This window comes from Eumetopias jubatus, unplaced genomic scaffold (genome assembly GCF_037043125.1).
Source record: "Eumetopias jubatus isolate StellerSeaLion01/CBP00866 unplaced genomic scaffold, mEumJub1_p1.0 scaffold_16, whole genome shotgun sequence".
In the NCBI taxonomy this organism is placed as follows: Eukaryota; Metazoa; Chordata; class Mammalia; order Carnivora; family Otariidae; genus Eumetopias; species Eumetopias jubatus.
In genome coordinates, this window is record NW_028274822.1 from 63,111,457 (window position 1) to 63,128,539 (window position 17,083).

The 17,083-nt window shown below is 48.9% G+C and overlaps 1 protein-coding gene across 2 annotated transcripts in view; it reads left to right on the forward strand.

Annotated features, from left to right (window-relative positions):
* Window positions 1-301: 301 nt before the first annotated feature.
* Window positions 302-17,083, forward strand: part of LDLRAD4 (low density lipoprotein receptor class A domain containing 4) — a 439,821-nt gene continuing 423,039 nt past the window's right edge. For both annotated transcript variants that reach the window (XM_088019475.1, XM_088019476.1), the window contains exon 1: window positions 302-312. The gene's annotated coding sequence lies outside the window, so the exon portion shown is untranslated. The remainder of the gene's footprint in view (window positions 313-17,083) is intronic.

The window sequence follows — 17,083 nt, forward strand, 5'->3', positions numbered from 1 at the left end:
CCCGCGCGCCGCCGCGGCCGGCCGGGGATCCCCTGCGAGCCGGGGAGGAGCCGCCGCCGCCGCCGCCAGACAGGCTGCGAGTCCCTGGGAAAGTGAAAGGGGGGCGGGGAGCGCGGGGGAGGCCCGGGGGTAAGGTCCCCGGCTCTTAAAGAGACCCGGCGCACCGCGCCGCGCTCCCCGCCGACCCGCTGCGCGCCCCCCGCCGCGGCGGCCCCGCATCCCGCGCCCCTCCCCCGCGGCCAGAAGGGCCGGTGGCCCGGCGGGCCGCACTGCGGGCGGTACCCCGCCTCCACTCCGGAGGGACGGCCGCAGGTGAGTGCAGACCCGAGGTGGCTGTTGTGGTCTCGGCGTCTGGCCCAAGTTCAGCGCTGCGCTGGGGCTGGGGGGCGGGGGGAGGGAGGGTGTTGGGGAGGGCAGGGGGCGGAGGACGCGGGGACAGGACGCTCCGGGAACGGGACGTCCGCGAGCCTGCGCCGTCGGCGGGGCCCGGAGGGAGCTGCCCAGCCCCGTGAGTCCTCCCCAGACCGGCGAGTCCCCCGGAGACGAGTTCTCGAGGTCTGAGTCAGTGTAGCCCGTGGGCACGGCGGCGTCCTGGGGCGCTCGCCCCGGGCGGGTGTGGGGAGGGCGACCCAGCACTTCCGAGGCCCCGGCGCCTCTGCTTGTGTGCTCTGCTGGAGGAACACTGCTGACCTATTTCTCGGTGCCCGGTGCGGGGTGTCCTGCGGTTGCAGGATTTAATTCTGCACCGCCGGGAGGCCGGGGTAAGCGCCGCGGTAACTGCCCAAACTGAGGTCTCGGTTCCCTTGGGCCTGTCAGCGAACCACTGCAGGCGGGGGTGAGGGAACTGGAGGTCAGCGGGAAGCGGGAAGATTGTGCAGGACCTTGCTGGGGAGTTTGCGGTAAGGAAAAGGGGCGGGAGCGGGCCGTACCGTGAACCCTGCATCCCGCTGCTGGATACCCCGCAGCCCGCGGCTCGGCATCTCGGCACCCCGCGTCTCGCGCCCCTGGGGCCCCCGCCTCACCCGGCGTCTGCCCGGGTCCCCCTGCGCGCGTTGACGTCGGTCGCGGGGCCGCCCGGAGCTCCCGGCATTGGCTGGGAAGTCGATTGTCTCGGGCGGCTGCTGTTACACTTAGGCTGGGTCTCTGAGCCCCGGAGGAAGCAGGCGTGTGTTGAATTTCTCTTTGACTCTCATGGTGGAATAAACAGGAAACGACGAGCACCCAGCCCGGGCTCAGCACTTGCCTTTGTTGTGGGGTCCACTTTGCACTGTGGCGAGGAGGCTTCTCTGGGACCCCTGCCCGGTGCGCCGCCCGGCGTGGCGTTGAGGGCGCGCCCCGTAAGTAAGCGGCTGGAAGACGGTGGGCTCGGTTCAGGTTAATTCGCTGTGCTGGCGGAGAGGGCATTTGCTTGTTTCAAAACTTTTATTTTAATTGCAAAAGGAAGAGGCTTCTCGTTGAGGCAGAGATTTTCAGGAGGACTGCACGGACGCGTGGTGGGTGGGTGGCACCTGGAGAAGGCGCGTCCGTCAGTGCCCTGGTTCCTGGTTTAGCTGGCGGGGCACCGGTGCCGCCGGTCACAACAGCGAGAAACCCTTTAAAGCAAGCAGGGCTTCCTTGCTCCTAGCCGGGCACGGGAATGATTGCTGAGTGGCAATGGCCTCATAAACTAGCTTAATTTTTGTTTTCCCCAAAGAGTCTTTTAATGAGCTAGAATTGGATAATTTTGATTTGCTGCTTTTCTCTTTCTCTGTGTCCCATCTATTACCTTCTCTTTCTTTGCAGTTACTTTGGCAGGTTCTTATCCCCAGGCCCCACTTACGGTACAGTGCTGCTTTCTGCAATGGTAATTAATTACTGTGATAAATACTCACTGATGACCTACTATGTGTTAGGCATTGTAGGCTGTGAGGTGAGATAAGCTGTTACAGGATGTTGATTCCTAGAGCTACTATAATTAAGTTTCTTGCAGTAGGGGTGGGTAGAGATGGTGAGCAGCCTTGGTCCTTAAAAATATATGGGTCCCGTGGCTGGCATGGAGGTTGGTGCCTTCCTTTATGACTAGTATTAGGAAACTTCCCTTTAAAATGGCCCTTTCCTCTTGTTAGGCTAGCCAAGAAAGATATTCTTCCATTTGTATCTCCCCTGGAGCTTCTGGACCGAGCTTTGAATTAACAAGGAATGTTCTGTAGAGTCTGCTCTGAGAAACTGGCATTGCATCAAGCCATGTTCTGCATTTTGTATGTGACTATTTAGTTCTTTCTAGTATTTATATTGAATTTACTGTCATCTGTACATCTGTCTTTGCACTCCGCACAGTTTTCTTGCAATATTCTTTATGTTCAGTAAAAGATCATAATGTCAAATTTGAGTCATTACGTAGACAAATGAGTAGATCTGAATATTGCCCATCCCATGCACATTTATTGAATTATAATATTTGGTTTCCTATCAACCCTTGAATTCTATTTGATGGCCCTTGCAAAGCAGTAATTTTTAAAACATGGGTAAATTCCTCATGATCTTTGAAAGCTTAATTCTTTTAAGAGCTTCACTTTGCAATTGACATTGAACACACTGTTAGGACTAAGACGGTAAATGCCAGTTAGGATTTGCTGTGATGGAGTTGTAACTACCTTCCTCCCTTGTTTTAAAAGACCCTTTCAATTTCTTAATATTTTTTTCTGTTGCCCTTGGAAGAGTTTGCCGTCATTGGCCATGGTCCTAGTTCATGTAGGTTTGTATTTACTATGGAGAAGACTTTTCCCACAGGGTTTTAGGACTGTCTCTTGAATCCTCTTGGGGGCTTGGTTTGCATGACCACAGTCCTGCAGAGGAATCCAGCCAGTGCCACCTGCTTATTAAGGGATTTTGTGCCAATTTGTTGGCACATAGTTTGAGAATCAAAGCTCCCCCCGCCGCCCGCCTCTGCCATAGTATATACATACATAGACAAATATTTCCCCCCAACTGCTGACAGTGTTCTAAGAATAGTTTTCTTGCCTGGCGCTCTGAGAGCAAGGACCGGTCTGCAGAGGTGTTTACAGTTTGGGACTGTGCTGTAGTCTTGGTTGACTTAGCAGCCTGGCAGAGTAGCCTTGTAGCTCATAGGACACTGTCTGTTTTTCATCTAGGCTGCTTGGAGGGGCAATTCCCAGCTGGACAGGGCATCATAGAAAGCTGAGAATGACTTTTGCTCTATGAGGGTAGTTTCTGTCCTGATGTCAAGCAGAGACCCTTAAACTCTGTCTGGACCCCTTTGCTTTCACCTAGCTCTCAGTCACCCCGTGGTCTAGGCTCGAGAGGGTTGCTCTGTGTCATCGTATAAAAGCCAGGCACTCTCGGGGCTGGGGCAGGGACACTTGCTGTTGTGACACTTGCTAGTCAAATCTTTCTGGTAATCCTTGCCATATTTCTTCTCATGTTTAATCATCTGCGCTTATGGAGTTTCTATGATGTGTCTGTCCTTTTGGGTGAGAGTTAGTAGAGAAGAAAGAAAACTCAAGGAGCAATAGCTATAAAAAGATTATTCCATATTAACCTGGAAGGTTTTTAGAAATGTTAAACATACTTGATGTAGACACATGGCTACTAAATGTAAACAGTAGCAAAATTGCCATTGTAGCCCCATCTTGCCCTTTTGTCTCTTCTTCCTCCTCCTCCCTTCCTCTAGTCTTTCCTCCCTCCCTCCCTCCCTCCCTCCCTCCCTCCCTCCCTCTCTTCCTTCCTTCCTTCCTTCCTTCCTTCCTTCCTTCCTTCCTTCCTTCCTTCCTTCCTTCCTTCCTTCCTCCCTTTCTCCCTTTCTTCCTGTCTCAGAAAACTCTTCTGGAAGCCATTATTTTCTAGTGTCAGAGTGACTTTCTGCCTACGTGGGATTCTTTAGTCTACAATTACACCTTGACCTATATTATGGGTGTGCATGGAACATGAATCTTAAGTTTTTAAAATAGGAACATAAAGTTTCTGCCTTGAAAATTTAGGCTACAAGACCTGCCACTTTTTTAGGGGAAATTTTGTGTGTGTGTGGCGTTATTTGTTTCACTGTTAGGCAACTAAAGCAACAGCCCCAACCACCCGTACTATTAAGTGCTACAGAAATACTGGATTCATATTCCCATTACTATTGTTTTTTTCCTCTATCATAAGAGGAATTGAAAATAGTGTTTGTGTTGTCTCATATCCATGTGATTTAAGTATGGATTGTTTTTCTTTGAATTTCCACTAAAAATGGCACTTTGGCCTTTTAAGCTGTTTTTGTGAGGACTTTTCTTTCCACTAGGCTTGTTTTCCAGATAGGTCTTGGAAATTACGAAGAACATAGCTATAATTTCTCTCTTGATTGGCAGCTGAGAGCTTTCCCGAACAAAAATAAGGCTACACTGTGCCAAATGGTTGACTTTTCTAGAATAAAAACTCTAAAGGGTATGCAAAAAGTCCTCTGGTTAATATATTGGCATTCCCAGAACCCACTAAAACTCCGGCAGCCTGCCAGACACCACTTAATGAGGATGCAGAATGTCTGGCTCAAATCCCCATGAGCAGAAGGGGGTGGGGAGCTGATGTCCACACCCTTTATTAATTTTTAATGACTGTACTTTTGTTTTGCAGATTTTGCTCTGTACCCCCTCATGACTGACCCCCTCCACACCACCCCTTCCCCCATCCATTTATTTACTCATTTACTTGGCATTGGAAAAATGTTGAGACTTTCAAGGTTAAGAATCCTGCTGAGGGATCATTTCTGTTTGCATAGGTTCTTTTGTTGTGGCTTTTCTTTCTTTTTCTCCCCTCCCAGCCCTTTTTTAGAAGAGGAAGAGAGAAAAGGAACAGAAAGAGAGAGGACAACTTTTTTTTTTTATGATGCTTTATTGTCTGCTGGAAGAGAACCATTTACGAAACTTTAAGTTTGTCAGACAGTTTATATGACAGTGCAAGTTGGTGCTTGCCAAGCTCCAGACAGATTGCTAATGTTACATGACAGGGATAAATAAATTACCGCTGTCTGCAACACGCTTGCACTGCAAACGCACTCTGCAGCCGGCGTCCGGGCGCTGCGCACCCAGGGAGCCTGTTGGATGTGCAGCTGGGAGGAAGGCCTCTGCCTATTGCCTAGAATTCTGTGACTTGGTTCGGAAACGAAAAGGGTGTGTCTCGCTTTTATTTTTGGCAATGCTGCAGGGCGGCAGAATGCACGTAGCAGCTGTGTGTCCTTCGTTTTGCTGGGCAGCTCTGACCCCTTCCCCTCCCCTTCCCCTCCTCCTCTCACCCCACCATATTCTTCCCTGTGCACCAGGGGGCATGGCACCTAGTCTTCCTCCCAGGGACCTGCAGCAGACAAAACTAAACTTTGTTCTTAGCTGCTCAGGCCTTAAGTTTTCTCAAAGCCAAGTTTCAGGCTGTTTACAAGTTGCGTTCTTTCTGCAGGTGCAGACATTGAGAACAAATTGTCTGAGATAAGTGTGTGTGGCGGCCCCGGGGAGGGGGCTCGGTGGCACTCCTTGGGCATAATGTACTTTCATCTCTGGCAGTTTGGATAGTCAGTTGGCAGAGTGACAGGTGTAATGAACTTAATGGTCTCGCTCTAGTTGTTAGTGGACACACTGCTCGCATTACAAAGCCACCTCCTAAGTTGGGCCCCTGCCAAATGACTTGCTCTTCTCTTTGCAGACAAGATTCAGGGCCTGGACTACTCCAGGGACGTTAAGGTCAGGAATGAGGTGGGCGTGAGCCAACATCTGTGTGTCCTCAGCCACGTGGTCCCTAAATGGACCTAGAATTTCTCCGCAAATAAAACCATTGCATCCATTTTGCAGAAAGGATCCATCCCATCCACTCTTGGCTAGTCAGTCCTCCAAGAAAGGTGTGGCAAGGACCCTCTGTGTAGGTGTGTGGACTCCTTGCCCCCCCCCCCCCCAGGTTTGCAGAGTGGCCGGCTTCCTGCTGTGCCTTGTCAGTTCCTGTGCATGGCCACCATTCTCCAGAAATGAGCTGGGCCTATGGCTGGTAGAGTCTCAGCCAGGCATGGTTTTCATTGTCTGGGGTCCCAAGGGCCTACAACCTCTGCACAGAGCTGGGGAGGGGATTTCCATGGTAAAATCTCATGGTTTCCGGAAGGCGGGAGTGGAGAGCCCATGGCAAAAGGCCAGGCTGCTTTTGGAAGGGCTCCTGGACCAGTGGCGGGCCCGCCTCCACTAGGGCACTTGGTCAGAGAATAGTAGCGGTAGTTCCAGACACTTGCATAGCACTGACTATGCGCCAAGCTGTTCTTAGTGTTGCACATATATGAACTAATTTAGTCCTCAGTGCAGCCCTGTGACATCTGGACTGCTGCATCCCCAGCTTGTAGGAAAAGTCTGGAAATCACCCAGAGTCACACCTCTGGTAAATAAAGGGTGGAGTCAGACACAACCCAGACATTCTCTCACTTGGGGTCTGGGCTTTGACTCCAGGTCACCGAGGCTGGGCCCAAGTCAGAACTCTTCATCAGGGATTGTTCACCAGTGGGGTGGAGGAAGATGGTGCCCTTTCTCTCCTGTTCCAGAACGGGTCCCGGTGACTGCTCAGTCAGCAAGCTCCTTTCTTCTTCCTTCCTGCCTTCATCTGTGGCTCTCATTATGCTCCCCTCACCCCCATTCCCCATTCTTATTTCTAGCCTCTGCTTTCTGTGCATATCATGCTGGTGACAAGAGCCTTGGTTTGGAGAATTGTACCATTGGTGGCTTTGTTTCGTCCACGTTGAACCTTGAGTCCCTCGAAAGACAGGCGAAGTAAAAATCAGCAGCAGTGTTCCTGGCTGAGGTATTCTGCACCATTCCTTAAAAACCTCTTTCGTTAGTCTTGTCTGGGTGTCAATTGTTGAAGCATTAGGACCTGTTTTCTAGGGGGTGAACTGAGGCCGGTGGAGGAGAAGCCCTCTGTCTGCTGTGGGTCTTGAGGGGGAGGCTGGATGAGGCCCTACTCAGTTGTTCGTTCACTTAGAAGGATCCAGCTCATCCAGTACGTGGAATGCTACCATTTCGTTTCCCTTTGCTTCCCTCATTTGAGAAAAAAAATGAAAAAATAATCCTATCTTTAAGATTCTCTATTTTGATCAATGAGGGCATAGATTAATCAACCACATGTGTCGATGTGTACTTGTGAAATAGTGTCCATTTTGGACAAACTTAAATGTTTGATATTACATTGGGATTACATGTTTGGGATTACAGGACCTCGCAGGGAGTTCTTAGGAGATGCTGATTTCCTTGGGCCTGGCAGGACAGCTCTTCAGCTCTTTGCAAACCCACGGCAGTGGGGCAGGAACAGGAATCCATGGGAATCCATTGTAGCCCCTGAGCTCACCCAGGTGACTGGGATGGCACTGTCCCCTATAGAATGTATTATGGTGTCCACACATTGTGGGGTACTTGATCCCTGCAGTCACCTGAATGGGGTTGGACAAATGCTGTCCTCCTGCGGGGTTGGTTGATGCAGTCCTCTGGAAGTTCCTGTTCTGGTCTATGCTCTGTCCTCCCCATCTCCATAGCACCGAGCACCCATGTTTTCATGTGGCGTGTCCCAGAGTGCATCATAGTCGTCAACCCCTGGGACGTGCCCATCACGGCCTGTCGAGGACAGACATGGAGGCCTGGGTGCACGGGTTGCCAGTCCAGCTCCGCCCACTCTAGTTGAACCTGACTTTTTATTCCACAGAGTCTTTTAGGCCTGGCTGAAACCATTGCCACAGATCTAGTCTCTGAAATTCTTTTTTTCCTGATCATATTCTTATTGAGGACAATTAGAAACAATGAAACAAAGAAGAAAAAAGAAACAAAGAAGAAAATAAAAATGCCCGAAATTGTCTTTGATTCTACTACCTTTAGAAGACCTCTGTTAATAGTTTAGTAGATTCTTTCTAGGCTTATTTACTGATGTATTATAAAATTATATATAGAACTTACGTACGTTTTCAGACTTGGTATTTTACCCTGAACGTTTTTTCATGTTATTTAAATGTTCTCCAGAAGTACCACTGCTGATAACTCTAACATTCTACTCTGTGGTTATATTGTTATTTTAAAAAAAATCTGTTTGGAACATTGAGGGTGTTACCTGTTTTCTGTATTATAAATGATACTGCATTGGACATTTTGATCTATCTTTGGATAGATTGCTAAAAGGGAGGATCTTGGGTATAAGAACTTTTAGAGGGTCCTTCAGAAGTATCACCAGCTTGCTTTTCAGGAAGGATGGGGCGTTTTGTACTCCCACAGACATGAGGGTGGCTGCACCCTTGCCAGTGCTGATGAAAAAAATCTTTGCAAAGTGGGCAGTAAATGTTGTGATGTTTAAATTTTCCTTTCCATCTTTTTGTTGTAAGAATCTAGGTCTATATCATCTGGATCATAGGTGAGAAGAGTTTTGCTGTTTTCTAGAGTTTTGTTATGGGCAAACAGTGATTTAGTGGATGATCTCCTCAGGGAGGGCTAGGATCTTTGTGCTATTTTAAATTCGAAATAAATTCTAGTTAGGTAGGTTAAGGACACTAAATAATCTCATATATTTTAAAATAAAAGTAGAGGATTTTTTGGCCAAGGACTGCATCTGGTTTTCCCTGCATCCCCACCCTACCCCACGGGGTAACTTGGGCTCGCAGTGGAAGAGTGAGGTCCAGGACAGAGAGTGGATTCAGTAGCCAGCTGCTTGAAGATGGTGTGACATCTCCTTTAGTCACTTCTTTCCCTTGCGAAGGACCACTTTCTAAGATCGCCCTCCTCCATGGCCTTGTCCCCAAGGGTGCCAACATGGAATTCACCCTCGTGTGTTTTACTTGACGACTGATGCACAGCGCTTGACGGTGGTGCCCCTGTGAAGGGCACTCCCTTCCTTCCGTCCACGGGTTTGGCCACTTTCTGCTTCTAGCAGAGGCCTATGCCCTTTTGGAGGCACATGCAACTATCAGCAGTGTCTGGCCTGCTAAGCTGATTGCTCCTGAAGCTTGAGAGAAAAGAAAAACCATCTTAGTAGATTTCGATTAAGTAAAGGCAGAACAGTTTTGTTTTCTTCCAAAGGCAGCCTTTTCTGCTGGAAGGTTGGGACCGGCTGGCCCAAGGGGAGCCCATTCACAATGCTGTTTGGAGGGAGCAAAACGTAACATCCGCGTCTTTGGGGCCAGTCCCACTTAGCTTGTTGTGTTCACACTCACCTTCATGCATTTGTTTAGCAGGTGTGGGTGCTAACTGTGTTCTGGGGTGCGTGGTGGAAGTGTGCCCCATCTGGGGCATGGCCTGGCAAGCGGTGGGCAGGGTCCTCTCCTCTGTGCTCAGGTGAGTGCGCCTGGCACCTCAGGCATGGATGGTGCCCCACTCTGCGTGGGCAGTTGTTTCTCGGCTTGCATCTCTCCCCCGATGGCCATGCAGTCAACCCCCTGCTACATTCTAGGTGCACACCTGCTCTTGCCGTGGCAGGTAGTGTGGACGGTGCCAAGGCCTTGGAAATGGAGTGTGCAGAAGACCACCAGTGTGTGGGAGGGCTGGTTGGTGGCCCCCCGGGTGGTCTGACCATGAGGGGTCAGGCAGCATCTTTAGGGCAGCAGCTTGTGCTGGGTCCCTTGCTGAAATTGGCTAGGAGTTTCCCAGGGAGTTGCGTGCTAGTGATGTTATTGAAGAGTTTGCTGGAACATTTACTCAGGGCACTTTGGGTGACTGAAAAATACACCTTGTGTACTTTCCTTCTGTTTGCTGTTGGCTGATGTGTACGGGAGCTGACAGACTTTTGTTTAATTTGACCTCCCTGCATTTGGCTTGCTCCTTCAGCAGAATGATAAAATGCCAGAATGTTTTTCTAGGAGGGACAGAGGGCCTTTTTGGACATAATGCGTGCATAATTTTAAAGGTGGAGGTAATATTTACAGATGGATGGCTTGGGTGAATGTTTGTTTTTCTGCTACTTCAGTTATTAAGATAAATATTGTACCCTTACAGAATTTAGCTTTCATCCTATTGGTGTTTAAATGTGAGATTCAAAATCTTTACTTTAGAAGAGGGACTTTACAAAATCTTTACTTCTTTAGTTTACTAGAAGTGGGTCCTGGGATTTAAAAATTTTTTTTTATCTGAAGAATAATGTAAAAATATTAAATATTGTACATATACCGTCATAACTACATAATTATGTAGTAAATTTAATCCAGAGAAATCTTATTTGTTTTCTGATAAATACAGTTGGACATTAAATGGAGTTGGAGTTATTTAATGGAACTCTCAGTGCAGTACTTTGCAATGTGAATGCACCCTTTTACTGTTATAACATTGTTTATATATTGGATTTTAAAAATTGGGGCACATTTGTGTGCTTAAGCGGGTGGCTTCCATTCTGGCATCTGCCATGCAGCAGGCTGTTTGCCCGTGACCCACCTGAGGAAGCAATGTCAGGGCAACAACGTGGGCCTGAGCACAGGGCCCGCAGCAGCCCACTGTCCACAGTGTGTGTGGAGGTATTTCAGTAGATGTGTTGTAAGGGGGGTGCTTCCCTCTGCCTCTCCTATAGCTGAATCTTCCGGGCTCTCTTCTGACCCAGCCCTGGGGAGGCTGCACGACCTTGGGAAGATCTGTTTGCCCTTCTATAAAACAACCATTTGCCCACCTTTTAGGATTAAATAAGATAATGCATATGCAAACCAGTTGGGAGAGTGCTCAGTAAATGGCAGCTATTATGAAGTCAGGTAAGTACTTGTGAGGCACCTGCCCAGCCTAGTGTGGCAGAGACCCAGCTCCCCAAGCCCTCTGGGGACTTGGAGACTCAAAGACAAGATAGACTAAGTGTACAGGAAGCACCCAGCAAATGGGAGCGGGCAGTTTATAATCAGGTCTCAAGTTAAGAGTGGGAAACCCTATTTAAGCCATGAGTCAGGAAAGGCTTTGTACATGGAGAGAGTGGGTCTGAAGGTGAGCTCTGATGGTCTCATCTGTTGCCTTCCTTCCCTGCTCTGTATTCTTGTGGAGCATTGTGATGTCCAGGCACTGGCTCTGTCCCCACACTGCTGGAAAGCAGGTGCCCACATGCTTGCCGCCCTGGGTGATGGCCTCAGCAGGGTATTGGTGGCACTGGGAGGTATAAAGGGCCTGGAGGAGCGAGGAGGACATCTGGGTCTGCTCTGGTCGGCCAAGGAAGACTTCAGAGAGAGGCTGACTTTGGGCTGAGACCTGCGGAAGAACACAGTTTTGCCAGGTGGACAAGCAGGGAGAGGGTATTCACAGTCACTGGCTTCTAGAAAGCTATGTGCACTGGGCTCTAGAAGGCAAATATCAGAGTTTCAAACTTCTTTGTATAAGCATTTAATACATATTTAATGCAGTAAATGTGTGATGATTTATAAATAAATATATGTGACCCATGTGTGTGCTCATACTTTTTTGCTCAGAGGAGTATATGCTTAAAACACTGGGGGACCTGGGCGCCTGGCTGGCTCAGTCAGTGGAGTACATGACTCTTGATCTCGGGGTTGTAAATTTGAGCCCCACGTTGGGTGTAGAGGTTACTTAAAAGTAAAAAACTTTTTTTTAAAGAAAAAAATCTTTTTTTTTAAAGAAGATTTTATTTATTCATTTAAGAGAGAGAGAGAGCACAAGCAGTGGGAGAGGCAGAGGGAGAGGGAGAAGCAGACTCCCTGGTGAGCTGGGAGCCCGATGCGGGGCTCGATCCCAGGACCCGGAGATCATGATCCGAGCTGAAGGCAGATGCTTAACCATCGGAGCCACCCAGGTGCCCCAGAAGTAAAAAAAGAGTCTTTTAAAAAATTGGGGGACCACTGGTGGGCAGTGGAAACAAGTGTTCAGGGATGAGAGAGAAAGCAGGTGTTAAGGGTGAGCAAGGAAGGGGCTGGTTATTTCACAGGTCAGTAATGATGCATATAGCTCTTGAAATTTAGAACTCCGACTGCACCTACCCCATGAAGGGGTGAGCCTGGTGAAGAAATCTCTAAATTATTAGTGTTTGCTGCCAGCTCAGTATCCGTGTGCCATATTTTGCCACTTTGCTGCCCTCACTTTTGCAGGTACCTTTTCCTGAGTTTCCAGCTGTTGGAGTATGGTGAAGGGGGCGGGGATTTTGCGCTCCGTTTTAGGTAGTATGAAGTGCTAATAGGACTGCTTTGTTGACCCAGAGAAATAATCGTCAAGACGTTGAGATTATTCATGCTCTGAGTAGGGGCACAGTTTTAGGGGCCCCATGCATCCATGAGAATGGTGAAGTTCCATTAATATGCCGAGGAGGCCGTGGGGGCTGCAGGGATAAGTAAAGACGGGTTCTTCTCCTGCCTTCAGAGACTGAACATTATGGCCAGAGTTTTGAGTGTCAGACACATGGTGGTGGTAGTCGGCGAGGCAGCATGCAGAGGGGAGGGAGCTCCATGCTGATGGTGTTAGTGAAAGGGGCTCTCATGGGGGAGAGGTGGAAGGGCAAGAGGGATTTGTGGGGGAAAAAATGCAGCTGACACGTGCCTCCATAGATGGGCAAGGACGGGAAGAGAAAGGTTTGCTGGAAGGGTGTGGATGTGTGGATAAAGGCGGGGGAACATGGAGGGGCATTTGGCGAACACCAGTCTGTTGGAGGCTCTGTCATTATCGGAGCCGGTAAACATTAGCTGTTGTCATTATCATTTTTGTTCTTGTGTCATGACACTGGATTAAGGTAGGCAGGACTCTTTCTGCTGTGGAGTGCTTCCTCCCATCTTTGCTGAGAACCGAATCAACAGCCAGTAATGGTGAGGAGAAACAAGCCTGTTGGGAGACCTGCCTTCTATCTTATTTCCTTACCTATTTATTTGCACTGGATACTCTGTCTTGACTGCGGTTCTTTAATACTCAATATTTGTCCACATCTCACAAAATGCTTACATTTCATCCTCCATGCAGTTCATACCAGGAAGCCAGGTTTATCACTTTCACATGGTAATAATAATGCTATTTGCAAAACATTTGTAACTTTTTAAAGCTCTTCACAGACAGTATCTAATTTCAGGTTCCTTGGCTTTAAGGAACAAATAATTAATGAAATGTACACAGAACTGTAATTAACGGATTTGTTCCTTACTCTTCTCTAATGTGGCTATTAGCTGAATGTGGAATTCAGACTGGAGTTTATTTTAATGTGCAAAACCTAATGGGAAAGAGATGCTCTGTCATTGTCCAAGCCCCATGGCAAGGTATTTTCTGCAGTTGCTGGGACCAAGGCTTTGCCCCTTGCTTGCTGGGCAGACACTCAGTCGACATAAGTTTGAGAGGTTAGGCTAAAGCACTCAAAATCCAATTCAAGAGCGCAGCCAAACCACACAGTCCTTTCTCAGATGGATTGTGCAGACCAGAGACCCCACGGAAGTCAAGTGTGCAGGCGGCCCGGGTGGATGTGGGAGGCTCCTCTCATTTCTTCTCCTTTGTGGAAGGGAGGCTTGCTGGTGAGCCCTTTGTGGCACTTAAAAAGCTGTAGTAGGTTCCGGCAAATCTGAAGTGACCAGCCGTTGGTCACGGGGGAGCAGGTACCCCGCACACCGTCCTACATGCTCTGGGTCCAGTGCACTTGGGATCTCTGTCCTCAGCTTGTGCTCCTTTTTCCTCAAGGTGGTTTTGGCTTCTCTCGTGGTATCCGTTTGTTCAGCTTTGCAGGCAAGTAACCATCAGTTCTGTCTCTCTCGTTTTAGCAAAATCGTTTTCATTCCGAGTTGGGGCCCTCTGTCACGGTTACATAAGGCTGCGCCCTCGGCCAGCGCCTGGCCGCCTCTGCCCAGTTTGCACCTCTACCTCTTCTCCACTCAGCTATTTACTGTTGTGTGTGGTTCTGCTTCTTCCTCTGTGGCTGCCAAGTATTCTGATTCCCTTCTTGTATTCCAAGTGGAAGTCATTCACGCCGCCGTTCACACTTGCTTTGCAGTTTTCTGCTCTCTCTCCGCAGACCTCAAGTGCTGCGTCCTACCCTCCCTCCCTGAAACCACGTGTGGAGACTGCCTAGCTCCAGTGCTCGAGGCCTGCTCCCTGCAGTCCTAGGCCCATGATAGAGACAGAGGCTGTAGGGTCTGCTGGCTTTTCCCAGGTTGGACTCCCACTGACAGTGGTTTAGTTATCGTTCAATAGTTGAGGTGGCAAATGAAGTGCTTTCTGATTTCCTTAGGTAATTAGTTTTCGTGATCAATAAGGACTGAGGCTCAGTTGGTAGCTGCACGGGGTGAATTAGGTGGAGAGCTTGTAATGAAGTGGCCCTGTCTCTGAGGAAGGTGTCTGCCCTGAGGGTGGTGCTGATGGGATGAGCTCTTTCCATCCTTTAGAAAGTGAACTTGTCTCCTGTACCATTCGGATATATTCTCTGCTGTTGGAAAATAGAGTGGTAACATGATCTGTTAACTTCATGGGCTTGTTCGCTGATTGAGAGGAGATGGCAAGATGTCAGGCAGCCCTTCCGGCAGCTTGCAGAGTTGACAGGGGAATGGCAAGCAGAACCCAACACAGAGTAGCTGCTTCTGCACGCTGGCTGAAGAACCGAGTCCCCTCTTGTTTGAAATACTCCCTTCTGTGACTCTTTGCCACTGTCTCTGGTGCTGTTTCTTTTCTTTTCTTTTTTTTTTCTTAAGATTTTTAAATTTATTTGACAGAGACAGCAAGAGAGGGAACACAAACAGGGGGGAGTGGGAGAGGGAGAAGCAGGTTTCCGCTGAGCAGGGAGCCCGATGCGGGGCTGGATCCCAGGACCCTAGGATCATGACCTGAGCCAAAGGCAGACGCTTAACGACTGAGTCACCCAGGCGCCCCTCCAGTGCTGTTTCATTGACAGCCTTCTCTAGGTGTGTCTGAGCCCCTGGTCTCCCGACCTCTATGATGCGGCCCTCCAAGCAAAGCTGCCAGGGAAGGCCAGTCTCAGAGTTGGTGTTCACAGTGGAGTCTCTCCCTTATCTGTCAGTGGAGAAGGTTTCTGAACTTGGAACCCTATACCCACATCTGGAAAGCTTAGAGGCAGAATTCTTTTGCATGTATTGAAATTGGCTGTACCGTTGACCCTTGAACAACACAGGCTTGAACTGTGTTGGGCCACTTACGTGTGGGTTATTTATTTATTTATTTTTGGTAAATACCGTACACTGCTAGAAATTAAATATATTTTCTCTTCCTTGTGATTTCCTTTTTTAAAAAAATTGTTTATTTAAGGCATCTCTGCACCCAGTGTGGGGCTCAAACTCATGACCCTGAGATCAAGAGTCGCATGTTCTACCAACTGAGCCAGCTACGTGCCCCCCTGTGATTTTGTTAATAACATTTCATTTCTCTATCTTACTTTATTTTAAGAATATGACATAGAATACATATAACATACAGAATAAGTGTTAATCAAAGTCAACAGCTATTAATAGTTGAGTTTGGGGGAGTCAAAAGTTAGAGATGGATTTTCGACTGTACAGGGGTCAGTACCCCTACCTTCTACATTGTTCAAGAGTCAACAGTATATTTACATAGAGGATCTCACCCCTGAACTCTGAAGTCCAAACTCATATCTGACTGCCTGTTGGGCATCTCCAGTATCCATTGGGCATCTCCAAACCCGTGTCTAAAAACGATGTCCTGATTTCCCACCACACCCATCCCCATCGTCCCTTTGGTTTCTCCCACCTGCCCTTCGCTGTCTCGGTAACAGCGTTCCAGTCTGCGCAGTGATTCAGGTCACACATCTTGGAGTCCTCTTTGACTCTTTTTTTTCATAGTTCACCTCAATCCATCAACAGATCCTGTTTGTTCTGTCTTCCAAGTTTTACCCAAACCTGCTCACTTGTCACTGGCACGGCTGCTCGCAGCTCAGTGTGTCCCTTCCCGACTCAGACCAGAGTCTCCTGACTGCCACCCGCCCCCCCCCCCCGCCCCCCCCACACCCCCGGAGTCTAGTCTCAGCCCAGCTGTTGAGTAGCTCCTCTGCTGGGGGCTCTGGGGTCTGGCAACCCTTCCTCTGTGGCTCCTCCTCACGGGCCTTTGTGGTTGCTCAGCTGAAACTGCCCCCTGGGGGCCACACATCTGTCTCTCACTTCATTCAGTCCTCAGTTGGGTAACCCTCCTCAGGTGGCTGTCCCTGACCTCAGGCCCTGCCCAGACCCTGCCCCGGTTTTCTCCATCTGTTCACGTGCAGGTTGTTACCCCCCACACTGGAAAATAAGTGCGGGAAGGGAGCCATGTTGCCTTGTCTCTCGTTCCCAGGAGGTGCCCAGCAGCAGCCTGGGGACCGCAGAGCATGACCAAGCGGACTCGGGCGGGGTGCAGGCCAGCAGCGGACACGATGCTGCTGGGCTGAGCGGTCTACTCCCTCCTGGGTGGAGCTACTTGTGGGTGCTGGGTGTCTCACCTCAGTTCCCATGGGTCAGGTCAGACCTCAGTGCAAACAGAAAGACCTGCCAGAAGGGCTAAAGTACAGCGGCAGAAGGGAAAGGGGTGCAGAGAGGTGGACACATCCCGGGCGACGTCTTCGCGGTCACCCCTCCCACTCCTTCCCTCCTGGGGCTTTTCTACTCACCTGCATTAAAGCTCTGTTTTTCTGTTTCTTCCCAAGGTAAACTACGGGCTGAGAGTAGGAGAAGCAGTTGTTTTCCAGATAGACTCTTGCCTTCCCTCTCTCCTCCTCCATTTAACTTGCTAGCTAAATAAATTATAGATAAATTAGATACTATTTATGTTTCAAGAAAATTGATAAAACTGTAAAAGATCATCAGATTTATTAATTTTAGTAAAATCATCATAGGTACACGTTTCCTCTTCAGTGTGTTTCTTTTACAATCTTGGTTCCCCTCAGCTGTTTTCTTCTGTTCTTGGGATCAGGAAAAGTTCAAGATGGAGAAAACGGTGGTCTGTGAGTCTTTCTTCCATCTTTTCACAAAAGACTAAGTGTTTGACAGTTACCTGGAAGTCTGACTCACCCTCCAGACATCTGACTGTGCTTTTATTCCGGGATTAGCTACATCTTCTAGAGTTTTATTTTCTTGCCTTGGATTTAAAATCCACAAGGATGTGAAAACTAAGTACCTAGTGGAACAAGGCAAAAAACCCGAATAAGACAAATTCCAAATAGTGGCAAGTAGTACAGC